Source organism: Anomaloglossus baeobatrachus, chromosome 4 (genome assembly GCF_048569485.1).
Source record: "Anomaloglossus baeobatrachus isolate aAnoBae1 chromosome 4, aAnoBae1.hap1, whole genome shotgun sequence".
NCBI lineage: Eukaryota > Metazoa > Chordata > Amphibia > Anura > Aromobatidae > Anomaloglossus > Anomaloglossus baeobatrachus.
Genome location: NC_134356.1, coordinates 672,065,035 through 672,087,220, shown reverse-complemented (window position 1 = coordinate 672,087,220; position 22,186 = coordinate 672,065,035).

Here is a 22,186-nt window from a genome sequence, read left to right as displayed (position 1 = left end):
GGAGCATGCTCAGTAGCCTGAACTGAGGACTTAGCCTCAGAAATGACACTATCAGGCTGAGCATGCTCACTAGGCAAAACACTGGACTTAGGCTCTGGCTGGGGCAAATCAGCACGTGCATGCGCCCTAGCTGCCTCTCCACACTTAAGTGGGCTTTACACGGGAGCGATATCGGTGATGATATCACTATCGGGCGTACCCGCCCCCTCTTTTGTGCGACACGGGCATATCACTGTCCGTCGCGCACAAAATCGCACTCCTACGTCACACTACTTACCTGCCTTGCGACGTCGCCTTTCTAAGGGGGCGGTTCGTTCAGTGTCACAGCGATGTCAGAGCAGCGTCACTGAACCGTCACCCAATAGAAAAGGAGGGGAGGAGATGAGCGGCCGGAACCTCCCGACCACCTCCTTCCTTCGTCCTTTTCCAGTGGAGGCAGGTAAGGAGATGTTTGTCGTTCCAGTGGCGTCACACACAGCGATGTGTGATGCCGCTGGAGTGACAAACAACATCGTACCGTCGCTGCAGCGATATTATGGAAATGAGCGACGTGACAACAAACTACGATATCGCACGTATTTGCGCTCGTTGATCATCGCTCATTTGCGTCACACGCTGTGATGTCGCTACCGGCGCCGGATGTGCGTCACTACCGACGTGACCCCGATGATATATCGGTAGCGATGTCATAGCGTGTATAGCCCGCTTTAGACTTGGAGGAATAAGATGCCAGCTGGACAACCCGCGGCATGGCCAAAAATGGCGGCTGGCGCCTGGACCTAGCAGGAACCGCAGCAGGTTGCTTGCGGCTATGGCGTTGCCTATTTGTAACAATGGGCTTCGCCACAAATCTTACTTTAGTTTAGGTGTAAGCATTCTGTCATTAGGTATTCTAGAGCGTGTCTTGAATTTAATGAGCTCAGGTGTTATCCCTCTGCCTACTTGTCTAGACCATTTTTGTGGAGCTGGCAAAACTAATACGAAAATATCAAAAACTAATAACAGTTTTTAACAATTCTGTGTTGCGCTACAATTTAGCACATTTTTAAAGCAATTCATGACAGATTTGAGGTACAATCAATTTAATTAATCGGCATCTTAGGCTTTTCCCTATGATTACAACTAGTGATGGGTGAGCATTAATGTTGAGCGAGTAGTTGAGTATTCGTACTCGCTATGCTGTTAGTGAGTACTGTCTGCTACTCGCATATTCGTTATGAGTAGAGGGCGCAATGTAAGTCAATGGGAAATACTAAGAAGCGAGTAACCTGAAAGTCGTACTATTCGCTACTCGCACGAAAAGTATGGCTTTCACGTTACTCGCTACTTAGAGAGCATTTCCCATTGATCATTCTTGAATGTCCTGATGAAGGAAACTAAGCTCTCTGTAATGCGTTGACTTGAATACAATGAACTTTTAATCAATCAATATCTGGACTTTCTGGTGACAACGTGGCATACATCCAGCTTCTCTACTCCGGCACTGATTTCTACACATCCGGGGCTGCGGTAGCCACCATCTTTATAGTGCAATTAGGAGTTGTGAGTGGCACAACCCTAATAGGTGAATTCATCCGCCGTAATCTATTCCCTCTCTCTACCTCGCAAGACCATATTCTGTGCTTTTTCCATAGCTTCGTATAGATCAGTTTGAAAATAGCAACCCACAGCCAACCTAGAATTGGCGTATCACATTAGATGCACCAATTCTGGTGCTTTATCCAGCTCTTCTTGATTAACCTGGTGCAGCGGCATTCAAGGTGATACCTTTTGAGGGTTGATGTCAGCTGTGAAATTCGTTTTAATATTATCCAGTACCCTGTGTAAAAAAATTGACGGTGCTATTCAAAAAGTACAACTGTTTAGTCAAAACAACAATTCCTCACATAGCTTTGTCAGAGGGAAAGGTGCTTGGAAGGAGAGAGAAAAAATTAAAGGGCAAAAATAAAAAATTGCTAAGTCCATATGGGATTATGTTCAATTTACTTGTGCCTTGTGAGCCAGGTCTTGGGGCAGCATATGACTGTCCAAAGGAGGTGTAAAGTACATGTTGGGCTTAGCTCCATCAGTGGCACTTAATGATGAGCAAGTGTAATTGTTACTATTCACTACTCAGATGGATAGTACGGTATTCGGGGTATTCGTTATATTACGAGCTTTTGTGTACTCACCTCGTAATATTCGTATATGCCACTTAGCAGGTTTGGCGCCTGATTTGCAGCAAGTAAACATGTTGGGCTTCTTAACCAATCACAGTAATGCCGCAGCCATCTTGGTTGTGGGATTACTGTGACTGGCAGGCTGCGCAGCGTCTTAGGATCTATAAAAGCCCTTCCGACACCATTTTGCGGGAGAGCGCGCGCGAGAGAGACACTTCCCGTTCACTTTCATCACTTCCTCCTCTATTCCAGACCTCTTTGTTGGGTCCAGCAGAAAATTACCCATTGACTTGCATTGTACTCACTATTCGGAACGAATACACGAGTATTGCAAAGTAATCGTTACGAGTATTGCAAATACGAATATTATGGTACTTGCTCATCTCTAGTGGCAATGCTTGCTCTCCACAATAGTATAGTGGTCGGACATGAGTTGCTACCACTGATTGTGTCTCCGATTTCCAAGAAAACAGTGTCAAATTGCTTTGCACATATTACTTATTTCTGTTTAGGAGGCCGATACAATGGATAGACGGATTGGTACGGGCTCGTCTTCACAAAAGCATACCCTAAATATATTACATGGCACAACCACATTGGTGCGAAGGCGTTAGGAGCCTCAATTACACCCTTCCATATTTGCATAGACATTAAACTAGTGCTCAGTAAAGACAAACTTGTCAATTAATAGATGAATCAACGATGACCACTGTGGGATGAATGATTGTCTATTATGTAATTGAACGTTAGAGACCAAGATCGAGAGAAGTCTTCCTAAAGTAATTTTTGGGGCTCAAAAAGAGCTTCAATAACCCTTCCCATAGCAAATATCAACCCTTTAAAAAAGAGATGTTGAAAAATGCCTAGGGTTGAGTATGTCGATAGCAAGGGCCAAACACAAGGCTTGGGGTAAATGTTTATTACAGGTATAAGCACTGCTCATTAGATTTTCTGGTATGAACCTTTGGAGATTTTAGAAGAGTTTTCTTTTAGATTTCTAATGTAACTTATTTTAGTTGGGTGAGAAAACTAATTTTGATCCAGAATCATTATTTTAATCTTGAAGAGGAGGTTCTACCTAGACAAATAAATGGTTACTGGACCCTAAATGAATAATTTCCAGTCATCCTTGGGGAGCTGACCATCAGTTCCATTGTTTTGCCTTCTTAGCATTGTGGCGCCCATAAAAGCAGCTCGATCTCCTGTGTGAAATTCTCTACTCCATATTACTTTGGGATCCAAAATTCAATGGACAACTTAAGGTACTGTCACACATAACGAGATCGCTAGCGAGATCGCAGCTGAGTCACCGTTTTGGTGACGCAGTAGCGATCCCGTTAGCGATCTCGTTATGTGTGACACTTACCAGCGATCAGGCCCCTGCTGTGAGATTGTTAGTCGTTGCTGAATGGTCCAGGTCATTTTCTTCAAAGGCGACGTCCTGCTGTGCAGGACCCATCGCTGTGTTTGACACTGTGTGACAGGGTCACAGTGACTGCTGAGATCGTTATACAGGTCGCTACTGCGACCTGTATTGTTCCTGCATCGCTGGTAAGATCTGACTGTGTGACATCTCACCTGCGACCACCCAGCGACTTACCTGCGATCCCTATCAGGTCGCATCGTTTTCGGGATCGCTGGTAAGTCGTTGTGTGTGACTGGGCCTTTAGTAAGGGGTGCTTCACACACAGCGAGCTCGCTGCCGAGATCGCTGCCGAGATCGCTGCTGAGTCACGCTTTTTGTGACGCAGCAGTGACCTCATTAGCGATCTCGCTGTGTGTGACACTGAGCAGTGATCTGGCCCCTGCTGTGAGATCGCTGCTCGTTACACACAGCCCTGGTTCGTTTTCTTCAAAGGCGCTCTCCCGCTGTGACACACAGATCGCTGTGTGTGACAGCGAGAGAGCGACAAATGAAGCGAGCAGGGAGCAGGAGCCGGCGTCTGGCAGCTGCGGTAAGCTGTAACCAAGATAAACATCGGGTAACCAAGGTGGTTACCCGATATTTACCTTAGTTACCAGCCTCTGCAGCTCTCACGCTGCCTGTGCTGCCGGCTCCGGCTCTCTGCACATGTAGCTGCTGTACACATCGGGTTAATTAACCCGATGTGTACTGTAGCTAGGAGAGCAAGGAGCCAGCGCTAAGCAGTGTGCGCGGCTCCCTGCTCTCTGCACATGTAGCTGCAGGACACATCGGGTTAATTAACCCGATGTGTACTGTAGCTAGGAGAGCAAGGAGCCAGCGCTCAGTGTGCGCGGCTCCCTGCTCCCTGCACACACAGCTAAGCGGTGTGCGCTGGTAACTAATGTAAACATCGGGTAACCATACCCGATGTTTACCTTAGTTACCAGTGTCCGCAGCTTCCAGACGCCGGCTCCATGCAAGCGCAGCGTCGCTTGCACGTCGCTGCTGGCTGGGGGCTGTTCACTGGTCGCTGGTGAGATCTGCCTGTTTGACAGATCACCAGCGACCATGTAGCGATGCAGCAGCGATCCTGACCAGGTCAGATCGCTGGTCGGATCGCTGCTGCATCGCTAAAGTGTGAAGGTACCCTAAGAACGTGACACATTTGTCATGAATGTCAGTATGTTCTTTCACTTTCCTTCTATCTCCTTCATCAACTTTTATGGTGGCTTCAAGATTGAAGGTCAAAACTTTGACGCACATCAGTGTAAAACAAATAAACCCATGTAACTATATTGAGCAAGGCAATAAATAAACCAATAAACACTGTAAATTACATGGTCCTTAAGAGTGGACAAAGTTTAGAAATCCAAGGAGGAAGACACTTTGCTTCACTGATGAAGTGAAACATTGGCTTGAAAGGATTACTCAAGCTAATATATAACAAGTTAATTACCATAGGACACTGTGCAGACTTGTAATAGGTGAAAGAGAACCAATCACCAATCTGGGCCTGCCTTTTTTTATTTCATAAAAGAGTGGGCAGCCCCAGATTGGTAATTTTTCTAAATAGAAATTCCTTTCTACAGCGCTCCTAAGTAACCTCAATCGCCCCTTCCCCCCAGAATGGACCAACGTTGTAGCAATAATTAAGCCTGAACCTCTGGGTTATGGTATACTGGCATGAAGTGTGCCCATGCAGCAAAAGAGCAAGATCTCACGAGATCACACTGTTTTCCCTAACAGCGCTGATGAGTGTTTTACTAAGCTATTACCAAATGATAATATAATTACAACAGGTCTACCTGTCAAATTACTCTGAGTGGGGACTTGGGGGGTTGTGGGATTTAGCTTTGTTTACTGTGAGATAGACCTCCGAGGCTTGTGGAATGAGGATCTGGAAGTCAAATTATTCTGAGAGTGGTTATTGAGCGTTATGGAACTTAGGTCTGCCTGCTAAAGTACTCTGAGAGTGTTCACGGAGGGTTGTGGGATCCAGCTCTAAATGTCAGATTACTATGAGAGTGTTCATGGAGGATTTTGAGATCCAGCTCTGCATGCCAAAATACTGTGAGAAAGGTCACTGAAGCAAGTGAAATCCAGGTGTGCATGCCAAAATACTGTGAGATGGGCCATTGAGGCTTGTGAAATCCAGCACTGCATGCCAAACTACTGTGAGAGGGGTTACACAGGGTTATGAAATATAGCTCTGCCTGCCAAATTACTTTGAAAGGGGCCATGGAGAATTGTGGGATTTAGCTCTGATACTGTGAGAGGGGCCACTGAGGCTTGTGAAATCCAGATCTGCATGTCAAATTACTGTGAAGGGGGCCACTGAGGCTTGCGAAATCCAGTTCTACATGCCAGTATACGTACTGTGAGAGGAGCCACTGAGGCTTGTGGAATCCAGGACTGCATGCCAAATTTCTCAGAGAGGGGTCACATTATGGGATCCAGCTCTGCATGCCATTTTACTGTGACAGGGGCCACTGAGGAAAGTTGAATTCAAGTCTGCATGCCAAATTACTGTGAGAGGGGACACAAGGCATGTTCAATCCAGGTCTGCATGCCAAATTACTCTGAGAGTGGTCCCAGAGGGCTGTGGTATCCAGGTCTGTCTGCCAAATTACTGTGAGAGAGGCCACTAAGGCAAGTGAACTCAAGCTCCGTGTGCCAGAATACTGCCAGAACAATGTGACAGGGGGCACTGAGGCTTGTGGAATCCAGGTCTGCATACCAGATTACTGTGAGAGTGGCCACTGAAGTTTGTGAAATCCAAGACTGCATGCCAAATTACTCTGAGAGGGGTCAAGGAGGGTTGGGGGATCAAGCCCTTCATACCAAATTACTGTAAGAGGGGCCACTGAGGATTGTGTAATCCAGCTCTGAATGCCAACTTACTGTTGGAGGGGCTACTAAGGTACTGTAAGTGGAATACAGCTCTGCATGCTAGATTACTGCGATGAGAAGGGCCACTGAGGCTTGTGGGATCCAGGTCTGACCGCCAAATTACTCTGAGAGGGGTCACATAGGGTTGTGGGATGTCGCTCTGATTACTTTGAGAAGAGTCACTGGAACTTGGAGAATTGAGGTCGGCCTGCCAAAATACTGTGATCCAGAGGCTTGTAGGATATAGCTCTGCATGCCAGATTACTGTGAGAGGGGACATGGAGGGTATGGGGTCCAGATTTGCATGTCAGAACCCTACAACCAGGAGTCAGGTGATTTTAGTGGACAATAGGGTTATTTCTGAGCGCTTTTGTCAATAACGTATACTTAGCAAAATCCTTAGTCTGGGGCTTTATTTTTTCTTATAAAATAGAGTGCAGCCCTACTCTAGTGATAGACTCATTAGCTGGCATTTTTTTGTGCAGGTCATTGAAAAGCCAAGATTATAAGACTTAAGAAATGTCTCAACCAATGAGTCACACCTAATTTGATCATAAATGGTGTTTGACTACTTTACATACGTATTTCTCAATATCTTATTGATTACACATAAGTTAGTACAAAAGTTCATGACTAGAGATGAGCAAACATTTGAAATTAGTTGCCTCAGCCTTGTCTAATTTTCCTATTAAACTTTTTCATTAAACCATTCAAACTAATCTGTGGCAATTCAAAAGTACCCTGAAGCCTCCAATTGCACCTAAATATATGTGTCTGTGTGTATATACAGTGCAGACCAAAAGTTTGGACACACCTTCTCATTCAAAGAGTTTTATTTATTTTTATATAAGAATAAGGCTGCACATCAAACTTGGATAATGGTATAATGCCTCAAGCATATGGAAAAATATTGGAATATACAATGAAAAATGCTACTTGCTAATTTGAACATGTGAATAATGAATTGCATACCTGCCATGAATATTAGGAAAAAGGAGATATTTAGCAATCGCATTGATCAATGTAACTGAGCCCCAAGGCCTTGTCAAGGCATATCTCTATATTGGGGTCCCTAGCTCTATGACCCTAACTGTGTGTCATCTCATTGCAATTAAAAACTGCTATGGGTGGAGAGGGGTAACTAAGGACTTTCTTATATAGGAGATGGAAAAAACATGGCCGAAAGGGGCGGAGCTGTGTTCACATTCAGAAAAAAAATTACATATAACTGAATAGGATAACTGAAGTGAGCACTAATATATATATATGAGTGCAAGCCAAAAATACATACTATATATAAGAATAAGGCTGCACATCAAACTTGGATAATGGTATAATGCCTCAAGCATATGGAAAAATATTGGAATATACAATGAAAAATGCTACTTGCTAATTTGAACATGTGAATAATGAATTGCATACCTGCCATGAATATTAGGAAAAAGGAGATATTTAGCAATCGCATTGATCAATGTAACTGAGCCCCAAGGCCTCGTCAAGGCATATCTCTATATTGGGGTCCCTAGCTCTATGACCCTAACTGTGTGTCATCTCATTGCAATTAAAAACTGCTATGGGTGGAGAGGGGTAACTAAGGACTTTCTTATATAGGAGATGGAAAAAACATGGCCGAAAGGGGCGGAGCTGTGTTCACATTCAGAAAAAAAATTACATATAACTGAATAGGATAACTGAAGTGAGCACTAATATATATATATGAGTGCAAGCCAAAAATACATACTATATATAAGAATAAGGCTGCACATCAAACTTGGATAATGGTATAATGCCTCAAGCATATGGAAAAATATTGGAATATACAATGAAAAATGCTACTTGCTAATTTGAACATGTGAATAATGAATTGCATACCTGCCATGAATATTAGGAAAAAGGAGATATTTAGCAATCGCATTGATCAATGTAACTGAGCCCCAAGGCCTCGTCAAGGCATATCTCTATATTGGGGTCCCTAGCTCTATGACCCTAACTGTGTGTCATCTCATTGCAATTAAAAACTGCTATGGGTGGAGAGGGGTAACTAAGGACTTTCTTATATAGGAGATGGAAAAAACATGGCCGAAAGGGGCGGAGCTGTGTTCACATTCAGAAAAAAAATTACATATAACTGAATAGGATAACTGAAGTGAGCACTAATATATATATATGAGTGCAAGCCAAAAATACATACTATATATAAGAATAAGGCTGCACATCAAACTTGGATAATGGTATAATGCCTCAAGCATATGGAAAAATATTGGAATATACAATGAAAAATGCTACTTGCTAATTTGAACATGTGAATAATGAATTGCATACCTGCCATGAATATTAGGAAAAAGGAGATATTTAGCAATCGCATTGATCAATGTAACTGAGCCCCAAGGCCTCGTCAAGGCATATCTCTATATTGGGGTCCCTAGCTCTATGACCCTAACTGTGTGTCATCTCATTGCAATTAAAAACTGCTATGGGTGGAGAGGGGTAACTAAGGACTTTCTTATATAGGAGATGGAAAAAACATGGCCGAAAGGGGCGGAGCTGTGTTCACATTCAGAAAAAAAATTACATATAACTGAATAGGATAACTGAAGTGAGCACTAATATATATATATGAGTGCAAGCCAAAAATACATACTATATATTATTTATTTTTATGACTCAGAAAATTGTAGATTCACATTGAAGGCATCAAGACTATGAATTAACACATGTGGAATGAAATACTTAACAAAGTGTGAAACAACTGAAAATATGTATTAAGGCCACTTTACTCACAGAGATAAATCTGCGGCAGATCTGTGGTTGCAGTGAAATTGTGGACAACCAGTGCCAGGTTTGTGGCTGTGTACAAATGGAACAATATGTCCATGATTTCACTGCAACCACAGATCTGCCAAAGATTTATCTCTGCGTGTAAAGTGGCCTTTATATTCTAGGTTCTTCAAAGTAGCCACCTTTTGCTTTGATTACTGCTTTGCACACTCTTGGCATTCTCTTGATGAGCTTCAAGAGGTAGTCACCGGAAATGGTTTTCACTTCACAGGTGTGCCCTGTCAGGTTTAATAAGTGGGATTTCTTGCCTTACAAATGGAGTTGGGACCATCAGTTGTGTTGTGCAGACGTCTGGTGGATACACAGCTGATAGTCCTACTGAATAGACTGTTAGAATTTGTATTATGGCAAGAAAAAAGAAGCTAAGTAAAGAAAAACGAATGGTCATCATTACTTTAAGAAATGAAGGTCCATCAGTCTGAAAAATTGGGAAAACTTTGAAAGTGTCCCCAAGTGCAGTGGCAAAAACCATCAAACGCTACAAAGAAACTGGATCACATGAGGACCGCCCCAGGAAAGGAAGACCAAAAGTCACCTCTGCTGCGGAGGATAAGTTTATCCGAGTCACCAGCCTCAGAAATCGCATGTTAACAGCAGCTCAGATTAGAGAAACTATCTGTTTTGCATTTAGTTGGACCATCATTTATTTTTCAAAAGGACAGTGACCCCAAACACACCTCCAGGCTGTGTAAGGGCTATTTGACTAAGAAGGAGAGTGATGGGGTGCTACGCCAGATGACCTGGCCTCCACAGCCACCAGACCTGAACCCAATCGAGATGGTTTGGGGTGAACTTGACCGCAGAGTGAAGGCAAAAGGGCCAACAAGTGCTAAGCATCTCTGGGAACTCCTTCAAGACTCCTTCAAGACTGTTGGAAGACCATTTCCGGTGACTACCTCTTGAAGCTCATCAAGAGAATGCCAAGAGTGTGCAAAGCAGTAATCAAAGCAAAAGGTGGATACATTGAAGAACCTAGAATATAAGACATATTTTCAGTTGTTTCACAATTTTTGTTAAGTATTTCATTCCACATGCGTTAATTCATAGTTTTGATGCCTTCAATGTGAATCTACAATTTTCAGTATCATGAAAATAAAGAAAACTCTTTGAATGAGAAGGTGTGTCCAAACTTTTGGTCTGTACTGTATATGACGCGTCCACGGGGTCTCAGGGGTTACTCGTCACCAGGCCACGGTTCTTCTCCTGGGTCGCCACGGTGGCCTTGCCTCGTTCCGTGACCTAGGCGGTGTCAATAAAGATGGGGATGGGGATGATGGGAGTAGTTGTTTGTGACGCCACCTGTTTTGTGAATATTAGCCGCTGCTGTGGGACTTCTTCTCTGGGGCAGATGATAACGCAGCTGAGATGGTAGAGCTCTCCACAGGCAGAGCTCAGGCCATAAAAGAGGATGATGGAAGTAGTAGTCGCCTATGATGGAGGGGCACGAGGTTGCGAGCGCCGGCAGTGATGGGACAACACAGAGGGTGCAGTTTTAGTTCTTTTACTCACTGAAAACACACTGCCGTTGGAGTGCTGGGCTACGTTGTGATGGGCTTCAGCCACTCCCGGATACTTCGGAGTTCGAGGCCGGTGTTTCCTTCTGTGTACTACCTTTCATCGGTTTCCCTCCTCCCCAGCTCCTGGGCCGTGGAATAGATCACGGGTGCTTTCCGCACTCCCCTCGAACCATGGGATCGACCTTCTGTCCTAAGAACCTGGATTGAGCCCCCAGCTCCAGACGACGGGCCCCGAACTATCCGTGCCTTTGCTTGCTTGTCTCTTCCTGATTCCCTACTGATGCTTTCTGTGCCCGGAGCTCATTTCTGACTGACTTGTGTGTGAGATGGCTCCTCACTTCCCCTGTCAGTACCCCGCCTCCCAGGTGGCTGAACTAGTGGGCAAGAGGTCCTATACCTCGTGATGGCCACCCCAGCACCTTCTCTAGCCCAGTGCCAGTGGAAGAGCTCCTGTATTTATGTGTTGGATGAGTGTGTTAGTGATGGTTACCGGTGACGACCTCCTATGTATCCAAGATTAATACTGCAGTACCCTGTGGTGCCTGAAGCCGCAAGGGCGCCATATATATATATATACATATATATATATATCACTCTGAGGTCTCCAATCCCTATCAAGACCTTTTCTCACTGTTGTGCTGTCAAACATTGTCTGTAGAGTGTTGTCAGTGTTTTGGGCTTTCTCTCCCTATCACTTTGGCCGACCTGTAAATTGTGACATCCAAATTCAACACAAAGTGGCTGCTGCATTTCCTACCCCTTCTTTTGCACAGTATGATTGGCTATGCTATATCATTTCATGCCATAGTCATATGGCATATTGGTGAAACTATCCACCTTCCCTACCTGTGGTGATCTGCTCCTCCTCTGCCTGATGCAATCTTCTATGATATGTTTAATTATGCTAGAACTTCTAGACTATATGTGCAATTGTACGAATTTTCAGGTTTTTGTTAATTCCTAAGAATTTGGCACAAATTGGTTTTGTATCAAAATCACTCATTTCTATTTATAGCCAATGGTCACTCAGAGAGAAGTAAATGGTGTGAAGGCCCGGCATATGTAATAGGTGCCATGTAGACAATCATTTGTGGCCAATAGACTTGGACAATCATACCGTAAATGAACTCCACTTAGTAGAAATAATATATTACATTTTTTAACTAATAATTAGGGATGATCGAATACCTCAAATATTCGGCTTTGTGAATATCCGACAAATAGGTCGCTGCTATACGATTATTTGATGCACAATGTAAGTCTATGGGAAGCCCGAATAGTCCCGAATAGCTGTTATTCGGGTTTCCCATAGACTTGCATTGTGCATCGAATATTCTCGAATAGTCAAATAGCGGTGACCTATTCAGCAAATATTCGCGAAGCCGAATATTTGAGGTATTCGATCATCTCTACTAATAATTACTAATAATATTTTTTATTTATTTAATTTATTTTTTATATATTATTTAGGGATGTTAATCACATAATGTATTCTGTAAAAATGCTAATACTGGTGTAACGTGTAGTCACAAACCACCTTATATACCTTGTCTCCACTTGAACTCTTAATTATTGACTAAAGCAGAGAGTAAAGGGCGCAAGGTCTTATTTATGAAATGTTTATTATAGGAATTAGTGGGTTGGTCATTACATACTATATGATTGCCCATTCCAGAAACAGTTTATAAACTTTGGTCAAGCTGAAATAAGGTCTAAAAGAATAAAAAAAAAACTAAACCTGGGAAATAAAGACTTTAATTCTTAAGAATTTATTCGGATGTAATGAAGTTGTATAATGTAAACAACAATACAAGTATATATAATAAATCTTAATATATAGCAAAAACAGAATTTAATAAATATAAAATAACATTATTAAATATGTTATACAATATCGTTATATACAGATACAAATAATCAAAGTCATAGAAGATTAAAGTGCTTTAAACTGGTAAAATGTTTTTACGTAGAGATTTCATGTTTTTCAATTCTTCTTTTTAGTACAATTAGCTTTTTTGTTCTCGAGTTGCTTAAATACTGAAGTTTCTCATTTAGGAAAAAATGAGACCTCTTTTTGTTAGTTTGAACAGTTTGTATACAACTTTTGGTTGTATTGCTGACGTGATGAGTATGAAGAAGATTCCTTTTATTCATTCTCGTCTTATCTTATCCCTTGATAATGATGATAATGGTGACCAGTAGTGATGGTCGAACATGCTTGGCACTGCTCCTCGTTACTTGATGAAGCATTAACGTGCTTGTGTACTTGCGAACTCGGCTGAGTATCGTGGTTGCTTGGATGTTTCATCCGTGAATCAACAATCAAAACACACAACGTTCAAAACTTCAACCATATCACCCAACCATTAAGCTGACAACTAGAGAAAACTCTTCTAGTGCAGTCGAAAAGTGAAGAAGACTCTTGACGTTGAGGGACAGCAGAACATCTAGTCCATCCACATTTGGAATCAAGTCCTATAATGTGTCTTCTGTTCGTTAGCTCATTTTGGCTCAGACATTTTGTAATGACCTATTACTTATTTCAGTTGAAATGACAAGACAACAAGACGTTTTATTAAAATGTCTTGAGGACTACGAGAGGCTCACTCAAAAAGGGTTCTGCTTGGCACAACATTTGGTCTTGGTACGGTCACCTGAAACAAAACAACATAAGATAAGCTTAAGCTTGGTTGAAAGCTAAATATGAAGCGATAATAAGTAACATTTCCTAAGCAATGAAACATTGAAGGAATAATCATGTTATAATGTGCAAATATAGTCTGTTTGTCAGAGGAAGAGAGCAGGGATTCTAGTGCCACCTATTGGATGCAGCATTCAATAGCAGTCAATATCAATCCTTTAAAGAGCCTTGCTACATGACATTAGGACATACAGCGAAATCAGATCTTAGTTTTGAAAACATGTTTGGGGAGTTTTGCTCCTCATCAGTGCATTTATATTGTTCTTTTTTCTTTGGTTTGTTGCAAAAAGTTTGTATATTTTGCTAATAATTTGAATTTATAATTGGGGTTGAAAAATGTTGATTGACTCTGTATCTGTCTGTCCTGTAGCAGCGTTTAATTGTGACTCAAACTTTTTGTTCTTTGTTTGATAATCTTACTAAGTTACTAAGTGTTCCCCATGTAAAAGTGTTATTGTCAAAGAAAGAGAGCATGGATTCTAGTGCCACCTATTGGCAGTAGCAGTCTTAGCAGTCAGTATTGACCCATTAAAGAGTCTTGTTCATGACATTAGACATACAAACCAGAACATCATTTTTGAGTTTTTGCTCCTCATCAGTGGAAAGCAGGAGAACTGGATGGCTATGTGAAAGCACCTTTGACAGAGGGACTATGGGGTAAAGTTTGTCCTTGTGGAGAGCGCCACGTCGGCATAGAGAGACATATTCACCGTGTAATGTTTTTGGGGGGATTTAGATATGCAGATCAAATCTTTACAGAGTAAGGGTCCCGTTACACGTTGCGATGTTGCAGCAATCCCGACAATACGACCTGGTAAGGATCGCTGGTGCATCGCTACATGGTCGCTAGTGAGCTGTCAAACAGGCAGATCTAATTAACGATGCAGCAACGATACGGCGATTCGTATAACGACCTCGGCGGTCGTTGGGACCCTGTCATACAGCAGCTATTCTGACAACTCAGACCTCGATAGAACGCTGAGTTCTGAGTCACCAACGAGGTTGACAGTGATGCATGCTGCCCAGCAGGACACCGATGATCAAAAAATTAACCAGGACGTTCAGGTATGATCATCGATATCGCAGCGGGGGGAGTGGCAGTCGCTGCTATGTGTCACACGTAGCGAGATCACTAGCGAAGTCGCTGTTGCGGCACAAAACCTCTGACGTTTCAGCGATCTCGCTAACTACATCGCTAAGTGGGACAGGCTTAAGTTTTGTGGGACTCTAGCGCTATCTAAAAGTCAATATAAGTCACATAAGTTTGGATAAATTTATTGATGAGCGAGCAATACCATGCTCAGGTGCTCTGTACTCATAACTAGTGATGAGTGAGCACTACCATGCTTGAGTGCTCAGTACTCGCAACTAGTGATGAGTGAGCACTACCATGCTCGAGTGCTCGGTACTTGTAACTAGTGATGAGCGGGCACTACCATGCTCAGGTGCTCGGTACTCATAACTAGTGATGAGCGTGCACTACTATGCTCGGGTGCTCGGTACTCATAACTTGTGATGAGCAGGGAACTACCATGCTCGGGTGCTCGGTACTCGTAACTGGTGATGAGCGAGCACTACCATGCTTGGGTGCTCGGTACTCATGAAGAGCAGTTGGATGCTTGGATGGGTTTGACTTGAGTAACTGAGTATAATGTAAGTCAAGGAGAAACTTGAACATTTTTCCTGGAAGAGTTTACGGAAAAATGCTCAAGTTCCCTTTTGACTTCCATCATACTTGGGTAATCGAGTCATGCCCATCCAAGGATCCGATTGCTCTTAGTCTAAACTAATGATGCTTGCTACTGCTCAATACTCGAACGATCATCTGGTGCTTCCGTACGCTTGGTGTTTGACCAAGTATAGCGAGTGCTCGGATGTGTCCTTCATGAAACATCAAACACAAAGTACAGACTCGCTTCACTGAATGACGAGAGCCATCTGCAGTCTCTGAATTGCTGTCACTGGGGATAAAAACATTTTTGGATGTAGAGTGTGCAAAATAAATGCACCCTCACCAAGAAATGCTATGTTATGGCTGTCTGTGTGTGCAGAGAGCCGATGTGGCTAATCAACTACTTCAATTATATTCATTATTCAATTTGAGCCCTTTGAAACATATGACCTGCTCGACTTGAGTAATGAGCTCTTGATCATCGTAGTGTTCACTCACCATATCGAATACCGAGCACCGAGCATTGTACTGCTTGCCTATCACCAATCTTAATAAGTACTGAGCACCAGAGCATAGTAGTATTCGCTCATTACTAGATATAAAGCCAAACCAGACACACGCAGGCACATATACAATGGTCGCTATCTTAGATATTGGCTTGCCTCAAGAACAGTGGTGTGATGTCTTTTTGATTTACTCATAATGGGTCAAAGAGATTATTTTTTTATATATATATATATATATATATATATAAGCCATGAGAAGAGGTAAGGAAGGCTACATATTAGTAACAAATGTTTCAATGAGAATTCCAGATAGTTATAGGATACAGAGGGGAAGTTGAAACTACACTTGGCTACTTCCGGTAGCCCAAAACACAAGAAGATATCTGTATTATGAGTGACAAATAGTAGATATCGCATTGGAGTCTATGAAATTCATGTCATGGGTCTAAGACCTCTTTCCACTTCTTTCTGCTTTTGGAGCCAAGAAGGGTCATATTCAACTATACTTAAACTGACTTATTTTTTAATGATTATCCTACAATATCTCACCTTCATGTTGGTGTTTACTTTGTCCAGGTCTGGTTGGAATTTTGAACTCACGGGAATGGAAGAATCTGAATCAAACAAATAAACAAACTGATTAATGGAAATTGTACTATTTAGTTCAATCGTAGTTCTTACTGTGCCCTCCCCTTTCCGTTTTGCCCTAATTCGCTCTGGTGATCCTTGCTTGGCATGGGTTTGCTCGGAACTCAAACTACTCACCACTGGAACTGTCGTTAGAATATAAATTGTCGCGATTTCTGTTCTCCTCCTCCCATCCATCCTCATACCACCGACTGTCATCTATTAACCTGGGAAAACAGCAATAAGTAAAATGTAAGTACATGTAATTTATCACTGTACCAATATCTCTACTACTCTTCCCTTCAATACTATAATTATGGTATTTCCTTCCACTATTGCAGTTCTGTAACTAAAACCACTAAATTTACTAGTGTTCCATTCATTGTGTGTGTATATATACAGTGTGTCCACCCATATCCTGTCCACCGCCATTAACTTGAGAACGGTGGCAGCTATAGGCATAGAAGTGGTGTTGAGGTATAGAAAAGTAGCCATGCGCTACGCAATGAAACCACCTATAGCGCCACCTGCACAAGCATCTGTAATACGTTGTCGTAGGTCCTGCAATGTTGGTGGAGGGGTCGCATACACCTGCTGTTTGATGTGACCTCACAGAATGAAGTCCAATTGGGTCAGGTCAGGTGAGCGTGGAGGCCACTCCACACAGCCACCATACCCAATGACTTGTAGGAAGGTCTCCATGAGGTATCGCTTCATGTCCGCAGCCTTGTGAGTTTTACAAATTCTAATCATAGCATTTCTGTATGCAAGGTGTCAATTTGTATTGAATTGATGATGCCTCACAACTTTATAATTCACTTTTTTCCTCTATCTCGTTCCGTTTTCGAGATAAAAACGCTAACTCCGTTATTTTCCACCAGGTGGCGCTATAGGTGGTTTAAAATTACTGTTTCATGTGAAACTCAGCCTGTGGCCTACAGGATGGACATTATGGGAGCCGCCATCCTTTGGGGTGGGTTAAGATCTTGTGCCCGCCCCACTATTGACAGCCAGCAAGGGGTAAAAGGAAGAGTTTAGAATGATTTAGAATAGATAATTTAAGGTGATATTTTATGATGTGTCCTATGGATGAGTACTTTACGTTACTGGTTAGACCGCCCCCTACCATGTTGAATATTCTTCTTGTATTCCAGATGAAATATTACTTTCTGCTATGACTCCTTGATTATATATGACTAAACAGAAAAATACTTTGGGACATTCACTGCAAAGTTCAGATTCAAGGGAAGGATCATTTTTGTGTGGCAATACACAATGCCAGCGTTGAGGTTGACGTGTACACTACGTGACCTTTTGAGTTTGCGGGCCATAAATGAATAAATCTTATCTCCAGAGGAATTAACGCAACCAATAAGTCTCACTTCTAGTTTACGATGGAAAGTGACTAATATGAAATGTACTATCCCCCTGAGGCTGTGTTGAAAACTACAGCTCACTGCATTTTTACAGCAAGGAAGCTCTTTTTGTATACAAGAAAGGTTCTATCACTTTTTAAAAGATTGAAGAAAATTCTAAACAGCTGAAAAAAGGGGTTAATCCTCTCTGCCCTAAGAATGGAGATGAAGAAGACAACATCCTGGATAGTGATTTATTGTCAACGCGTTTCGGAGTAAAATCAACTCCTTCTTTAGGATAATCACAAGTGATAGTCCTGAAGAAGGAGTTAATTTTACTCTGAAACGCATTAACAATAAATCACTATAAAGGATCCGTTCTTCTTGGTCTCCATTCTTAGGGCAGAGAGGATTAACCCATTATCTCCAGTTGTTCAGCATTTATTTCACCATGGGGCTGTTGTAGCCGTTTCATGTTTCTTCAGTAGTTGTGACTTTCACCACATTTTCAGTTGGGCACAATTTCTGATTTTTATACCTTTTCCATCATAAATAAGACCCTATTCTTGCGCTATTTGTCTCCCCAGTTCCTCTAAATTTTAAAAACTGAAGATGTATTTTCATCTATATTTTACATTAATATTTTACATTTTTATATTTTACATTAATTACATTTTTTTGCTAATTTTTAACTTATTACATTTTTTTTAATCAAATTTGCTACCGGATGAAACATTCATTGTTTGCTCGTTGCTTAACTTATAACATCTATTTTATACATTAAAAATAAAAATTCCAACATTTCTTCATTTTTATTTTACTTGCGACACTTCTTTGTGAAAGTCATTAATTTTTGTTATATATTTAACATGAGTCCTAATATTTTTATTACTTATCCCAATACTTTTTATTTTATACTTAAGGGACCTTTCTCTTTCTTAACATTCTTTTTGGCATTTTGTGCCGACATCTCCCTTAACATCAATATGAAAAATGAACAGTTAAATAAATAGGTGATTGTCAGGATTCAAGATCAATTATTATTTTTTGTACAGGACAAAAATCCCTAAAAAGAACTGTTAATCTCACTTCTAAATATTATAAATTTTGGAACTTTTTTTCTGAACTTTCATAGGAAGTTAAACTTTTTTTTGGCAAAAAAGGCTTAAGCTACTGATGAGCGAATAGTACCATGCTCCGGTGCTCGGTATTCGTAACGATAAGTTGGACACTCAGACTGGCTCGACTTGTATACAGAGTATAATGGAAGTCAATGTGAAACAAGTATTTTTCTGGATATCTGCTGGAAAAATACTTGACTTCCTCATTGACTTCCATTATACTCAAGTTGAACCCGTCTGAGCGTCCGGCTGCTCAATAGTAGTACTGAGTACCCGAGAATGGTATTGCTCACTCATTACTAGTTTCAGCTGTCATGATTCCTCTGCGCAGTGCATCTTGCATACTGGTGATACTCTGCGCTTTCCTGAACTTCAGAGCCGGCAGTGACATGTTTCCTTTGTGCAGAGCATCTTGCATTTTGAGATGCTCTGCTGTGTTTCTTTGAGCACTAGCTGACAGGTTGTTTGACAGCACAGGATACTATGCAGGTTCTGGGAGGTGCTGATTACTCAGGTGTTTCACCTTCCTGGTAATTGCTCGGTTTCATTACTGAGCATGCTCTCCCAGAACCTCGCCAGTCGTACTCTTTGCTTCTGCAGTTGTGCTCTTGGCTTGTGTTTATGCTTGTGTTCTGATCTAAGTTTCTTGACCCTGGACCGTTCATTTACTACTCTGTGCTCGCTCCCTGTTCTGACTTCTGACCTCGGACTGTTACTTGACCTCGTCTCGTTCTGCTCCCTGGATCTAATACTTACTCTCCTGGGACTCCGACTGTCGGCCTGTGATTTTTCTGTGTTTCTGCTTACTTCCTGTGTCCTGTCGTGTCCTCTTGTTCCCTGACACTAGGTTGTCTGACTACCCTTCCGTCTATACTATCCATAAGTAGTGACTAGCATCACATCAGTCCCACTTTTTGGAACATTTTCATAATCTTCTCAGTGTTTACGTAATACAAACACTCACTTTTCTCTGTAAGCCAGTCTCTGACGTCGGTATAAGATGATAGTTAGAGTGATGATAATGACGATCAACACAAATAGTCCAACAGCCACTCCTCCATATACTCCTGGTTTGCTGATGGCCGTTTGACAGCGGTCTCCTGTGTACCAGTAATCGGATGAAGTCTCACAGCTAAAAGAAACAAATAATTAAATGAGTTAAAGTTGTGTGAAAATAAAAATACGGAAAAGATGAAAATAACTTATTGTTGAAGGCACTTTTAAAAGCATGGTATAAGATGAGAAAATTATGACTGCATTTTTTTTGAAGAGGGAAGATATATTTTTTTTAGTTATTCAAATTGTCTCTTCAGGGAGGAAGAAGACGAACTCTGGTGCCACCTATTGGAGGTAGCAATCCTAGAAGTCAAAAGTGACCCTCCTACGAGTCTTGTATGACTTAGGTGGGCTTTGCACATTGCGACATCGCAAGCCGATGCTGCGATGTCGCACACGATAGTCCCCGCCCCTGACGCAGGTACGATATCGTGATAGCTGGCGTAGTGAAAATTATCGCTACGCCAGCTTCACATGCACTCACCTGCCGTGCGACCGTCGCTCTGGCCGGCGAACCGCCTCCTTCCTAAGGGGGCGGGTCGTGCGACGTCATAGCGACGTCACACGGCAGACGGCCAATAGCGGCAGAGGGGCGGAGATGAGCAGGATGTAAACATCCCGCCCACCTCCTTCCTTCCGCATTGTGTCCGGCGGCAGGTAGGAGATGTTCCTCGCTCCTGCAGCTTCATACACAGCGATGTGTTCTGCCGCAGGAGCGAGGAACAACATCGTACCTGTCGCTGCAGCGGCATTATGGAAATGTCGGAGGCTGCAACGATGATACGATAATGACGCTTTTGCGCTCGTTCATCGTATCATCTAGGATTTACACACTACGACATCGCAAGTGACGCCGGATGTGCGTCACTTTCGATTTGACCCCACCGACATCGCACCTGCGATGTCGCAACGTGCAAAGCCCGCCTTAGGATTTATGCCAGATCATAACCTCAATTTGCAGGCATAGTGTTCAGGGATGGTTGTCCCTCGTCAGTGCAAACTATAACATCTGATCTGGCTGTATGAGAGGCTAAAACAGGGTCTAAAGGGGAAGCTATTCTCCTTACAAGGACTGACACACCATTCCAGCATGCTAGTGAGGAGACTTTTAAGCCGTAATGCTTCTATGGGAAATATTCAACCTATAGTCCTTCACATACACCACAACTGGATCCATTCATTACTGAAGATGTCAGGGGTTAAGAAGAAATCAAAGTTTGGTGAATTAATTTGTGCTGACCACAAATACAAACATTTGGTCACTATTAGACATGTACTGTTCAAATTTCTAGTAATGGGATGTTAATCTTTTTTGTGGTACAAATGGAGGACATTTGTGATAGCTCTTTGTGAAACACTATGACCATCGGGATTATTCTCAGCACCGAATAAATTACGTATAGCTGATTTAAAAACTAACTGGAAAAGAAAGCTTCAATAACTGTTTTAACCCAACTAATTGTTGGAAATATTCACCAAATTATCACTCTAGGGTTCCTACTTTATGTAAATATTACTTAGAAAGAAAGGACAATAATAATTAATAGTGCTTGATAATGATGAGTGAACACTACGATGCTCAGATGCTTGTCTCTCAAGTCGAGCAGGTCAGATACTCAGACGGGCTCAACTCGAGTAACGAGTGTAGTAGAAGTCAAAGATTGGGCAGTTTGTGTCTCTGCCAACATACAGCCAGCCATAAACAGAGCATTTCCAGGAGAAGGTGGGCATTTTTTTTTGGGGGGGAGGACACACTACATTCAAAAAAGTTGTGTTGACCCACAGTGAAAGCCATTCAGAGACTGCTAGTGGCTGTCATCGGGGTGCCGGCTCCCATCATTCAGTAAAGCAAGCCTGTGCTTTGTGTTTGATTTATCACAAAAGACACATCTGAGCACCGCGATACTCGGTAGAGCACTGAGTGTTTTTTTAGCACCCAATGCTCGATGTAGAGCGTGCTTGCCTATCATTAATGATTAACTTACTAGCAATTTGGTCCTCGCTTTGTGACAGAACAATGTCCTTTGTTACATTCAATAGGATTTTCGCTATTGAGACTGCATCTGGAAACACATTTTGTATTTCCTGCGACCTCGACCGGACTAAAATATTGTTGAATGTCTTCTGGGATGTCGACTGAATGCATGCAGATTCCTGGAAAAATCACAACAATAAATTTTGATTAATGCATGTGCCAAGTTGTAAATTATTAAACATACTGACAACCTGAGAATTGGAAAATTAATCCTAAGAAATTGTTAAAAAATGTATGGTTGACTATTTAGATGGTCTTCATCACTTTTTGATTTCCCCACACTACGAGACAATGTTAAAAGAAGA